This window comes from Sardina pilchardus, chromosome 13 (genome assembly GCF_963854185.1).
Source record: "Sardina pilchardus chromosome 13, fSarPil1.1, whole genome shotgun sequence".
Lineage (NCBI taxonomy): Eukaryota > Metazoa > Chordata > Actinopteri > Clupeiformes > Clupeidae > Sardina > Sardina pilchardus.
The window spans coordinates 18,128,817-18,133,652 of NC_085006.1; positions in this window are offsets into that span (position 1 = coordinate 18,128,817).

A 4,836-nucleotide genomic window follows, 5' to 3' on the forward strand; every position below is an offset into this window, starting at 1 on the left:
ATGCATGATTTTTGAAACGCCAATGTCCCAATGGCAATAAAGGAAGAAGACTGTTATACCTGTTGTCAGTCCATTCGCACAAGAGCCCTTTGAAGAATCTTCAGACTCTGCTCCAGCTGGAGATATGGAGATACCTATTGTCAGAAGAGCCTCGCAAGGTTCTTATAAGGTCTCTGATGTCCAGGCTTTTCCAATCCATTCCTCTATCAACTGCCACTACAGAAGTCATTCTCATCCCTCTGTCGATTACAGTAACAAAAAAAACAAAAATTGAAAACAGTCTGATGCACTCCCACACACACAGAGAGATTTTTGGGCAATGGCGTAAGATGTATTGCCAGGGACTTCACCCAGTGCATCAACAAACAGAAACAGTTCTTGGACTAGATTTAAAGAACAGTGGAGATGGATATTTCCTTAGCATCTTCATATTACAGTAGTTCTCGGTATGTTAGCTGCAATACTGCAGGGTTTATAGTCAGCTCTAAGATGAGGAGTGAGGGCATGGAAGCAGTGGTTGTGTGTGGTTGTGAGTGTGTGTGTGTGTGTGTGTGTCTCTCTGTGAATGTATGTGTCTGTGTGTGTGTGTGTCTCTGTGAATGTATGTGTCTGTGTGTGTGTGTGTGTGTGTGTGTGTGTGTGTGTGTGTGTGTGTGTGTGTGTGTGTGTGTGTGTGTGTGTGTGTGTGTGTGTGCGTGTGTGTGTGTGTGTGTGTGTGTGTGTGTGTGTGTGTGAGTGTGAGTGTGTGTGTGTGTGTGGTGGGGGAGTTGGTGCTCTGATGGGCCCGACCCAGTCCAAATGCATTCCATGGTGCATGGCCTGGAGTGTCTCTGGCCCGCTGCTGGGTGGTGGCGAGGTACGCGAGATGAGAGAGGAAGAAAGTAGGCTGACCCCAGAGAGAGAGAGAGAGAGTGAGAGAGAGTGAAAGAGAGAGAGAGGGAGAGAGAGAGACAGCCTGGCGCTCTACTGTCGGGCTGGTCAGTGGGGACTCCAATTTCATCTTTAAGGTGTGGAATTATGTACCGTAGCAAAAAATGCACCAGGGCACTCTTTCACCCTCTCTCTTTTTCTCTGTCTCTCTCTCTCTCTCATTCTCTTTCTCTTTCTCTCTCTCTCTGTCTCTCTCTCTCACTCTCCTTCCCTCTTATCCAGCGTCATCAATCTTGTTATGGCATAAAGTTGCTCCAGATACGAGGCAAAGATTGTTTTGTGTTTTTTTGCAAATGCCCATTAAAGAGGGCCAGAGGCAGCTGCTTTCCTCACAGGCCGCTGCATGGAAAATGGAGTTGATTTCGAAATTTAATTACCCACTTTGGATTTTGATCTCTTTATGCACCCCCTGCAGCAAAAGAAGCCAGAGACAAGCACCCCCAAACACCACACAACCCACCCAACATACACGCACACAACGCACACACACACACACACACACACACATCCAACCCACCACACATACGCACATACACTCTCTCTCTCACACACACAAACACACACACACACACACACACACACACATTCACTGGGGAAAGAGTGTGAGATGATTCTCCAGATATCCACCACGAGTCGAAGAGTGACTGTGGCCGAAGCTTGTGCAGTTAGAGAAGCCATTGTTGTTGCGCTGATGCTGCTGCCGCCACCACCACCGCTCATTCTGGGGCCATAACAAAGACTGATTCATTAGCATAATTGAGTATTTGCATTCGGAGCGAAGATGGCTTACAGCTTCGCCATGCAGCTGCCGCCGTTGTTTCCACTGACTGCTTCTGCATTTCAAAAAACTTTGAAACGGCAAAATCCAAGATTCTTTTCTTTTTCCGCCTTCTCTTTTGTTTTTTTTCCCCACGTTTGTCGTCTCTTTTTTCTCATCTTCTGCAAGGCCAGCGCGTATGTGCGTCTCAGGCATGTATGTGTGTCTCGTAGCCTAAGCCATAGGAGAGTTTAGCTGATGAGCATCAGAGCATCGTGACGCATGCCTTCGGGGAAAACATCACGCGTCACTGCTCACGGCTTATTCGCAGGACTCGCGATCAAACTGCATGAATAGCCCTAAGTGAGGAAAATACACAAAACGCGAGGTGTTAGCCAACTAACGACGGCATGAATGGAATCGCCAAAGTCGCAAGCTGTGTCTCAGTGACTTCGAGTTTTTCGTGGCAGCACAATATTTTTGTTTAACAAAAGATTATTTTTTTTTTGTGTCATTTTAGTTTACAGCTCAGTGGAAATCATGTCACATTTGTTTTGTTACCAGCACAACTCTAGCCTTCACAAGTGTAAGTGTGAAAGGATGCTTGAAAGAACATCGCATTGTTGTGTGACACCTCTGTGACCTTGCTGAGGTTGATTCAAGCCAACACTTCTCCTGTTACCTGTCAACAAGGTGTAGCCTTCCATGGACCGTCTCAGTATTTCACTTCAGCAGTTCCCTTTTGTGGGTGTCACAAAATCGTCATTAAGCCTCTAATGTCTTCCCAGCAGAGCACTGACCATCTGATCTGACCGCGGCAGCTTGCTTTCCTATATGTAACAAACAAAAAAGTGTCAACTCAGTGATCATAAAGGGATTGCGGTGTTACAAAACACAGTTTGAAGATTCGTTCCCACCTGTAAGCATTTGCCTTTGAGATGAGGGGGGGAAAAAACCCTACCAATTTGGCACATGTGCGAGTTGCTTTTGAATTCCATCACAGTGCACGAATTTCTATGGGCTGTGGGTTTTGCTCACACGTCTCTCTCTCTCACCGTGCCGTTGGATAGTCGGCGAGATTTAATTGAGGAATGGTGCAACCTGTTTTGTTTGATGATTAGTTATATTACCATCTGTGCAGTTTTCAGGGGAGCAACCTCAAAGATGTGACAGCATGCATTTAAATATTCCCCTCTCCCTCTCCTTCTCTCTCCCTTGCTCTTTTTGCCCGTGACAGAGAGGAAAGAGATCAAAAACCAGCACTTCTCCCACATTTCGGATGACTAAAAAATGACCCGTAAATTTGCAAAAAGAAGAAGAAGAAAAAGCCCAGGAAAAGCGCACTGATTCTGGAGTCAGCAATGGTTGGTGACACACACAGTCACCACCAAAATACATGTAGCATTCTGTATACAGTATATCAATGTAAACCTGTGCTTTACATGAAAGCGCTGAGCTTCAGTCCCCTGGGACCTTCAGAGTCAGCCAGGCTTCCTGGTTACTGGTGGGATTCAGTCTTGGGATTTCGCCACTCAATTCTAATAGAATCCGGTGGCCAATTTGATGCTAGATTACTTCATTCAGTTGTGTAAGACACAAAGCGCTGCTCGTACAACATCCAGTGAAAGTGTGCGATATTACAATACGCAAATAAATTACGTTGGGGAAAATAATGTCAATATTGACTTAGGGACCTTAATGAATAACACCTGCACGGTGAGGGAAAATACACCGACAGAGAGAATCCAAAAAAGCACAATAACTTAAATGTAATGGATGATTCACGCTTACGCAAGGCCCGCCATCCCTTCTCTCTACAGCACTTACTCACTTTATGATGAGCCATGTATGTGGGCTGAAACTCACCGAGATGACACACAATTGTGCCTAACACTGCAAAACTGCTGGGCTCCGCCATTAAGGGGGATTTAAGCGGCAGAGCCAAAATGGAGGTGACAGGGGCAAAGATGCAGTGAGTGGAATGGGCTGTCAGTGGGATGTTTCTCGCCGAGGTTAAAGGAGGAGAGGGAGTCTCTTCTCGGCGTATTCCGCAGCTCGTCAGTACTCTTCCTGCCTTCTCCGCTTCAGGCGTCCAGCGGCCGCTCGCAGGCGTGGGACTCCCTCTCTATCTGGCTCTCTGGCGCCCACACGTCCTACCCTCTCCATATCTCTCTCTCTTCACAAATCTCTCTCTCTCTCTCTCTCTCTCTCTCTCTCTCTCTCACTATCAGCCCTTATAACTCTTTCTGTGTTTCTCTTTCCCTCTCTGCCTCCCACTCTATCTTTCTCTCTCTCTCTCTATCTTTCTCTCCCTCTCTCTTTCTATCGCTCTCTTGCTTGCTCCTTATCATGCTCTCTCTCGTTCTCTCTCTCCCTCTGACCATCTGTTCATTGCTGCCAATATTCTCCTGCTGCCAGACTCTGCAGCTGACCCCCCCCCCCCCCCCCCCCCCCACACACACACACACACCACCATAACCATCACCTCACCCCACCCCACCCTTCCTGGGGAGCCAATCACGTCTCCGATGCTGTCAGCCCTTGCCATGTGGCCTCTTCCTCTGCAATGGCATCTCGCGTTGTCCCGCGCCCCTCGAGGGAGTTCACCCCCGGGCGGGCTGGGTCTCGGCGAGGTGAGGTGAGCGCGGACGAGCTGAAGGCTCCTCAAGCCCTGACTGGCCCAGTGGCGCGAGAGCTGCCGACGTCCCGTCGTGTCTCGGGGAAAAAGGATTTCACCTCGATAGCCACGGGCTCGACAGGACGAGGACGCCCTCCCAGAGAAAATGCTTTCGTTTCGCCGTCGCCCGCTTAAGGCGAGACCGCCGGTTTTTGCCGGTCGCGACCAATTTCTGGCGCCTACCGGTTGTTCTCGTTGCCTTTATTCCCCCCATTTTGAGTGGAATCGCTCCTCGCTGCCTTCACACCGCCATTAAAGAAAAGACTTGTAATCCTTTAAAGTCAAGAGCTATCTGCATGAACCTAGCACTACTGTTTATGCCTCCTGTTCCCACTTATCCATCTTGAATGGATTTTACCTCAAAGGTTCCAGCGGGGAGATGAACGCCTCCGCCGGAGAGAGCCCTCCAGTTTGCCCCTCCGCCTCACCAATATCAGATCCATCTCTTTATTCTCCGCCGCTCTCGTGCCGA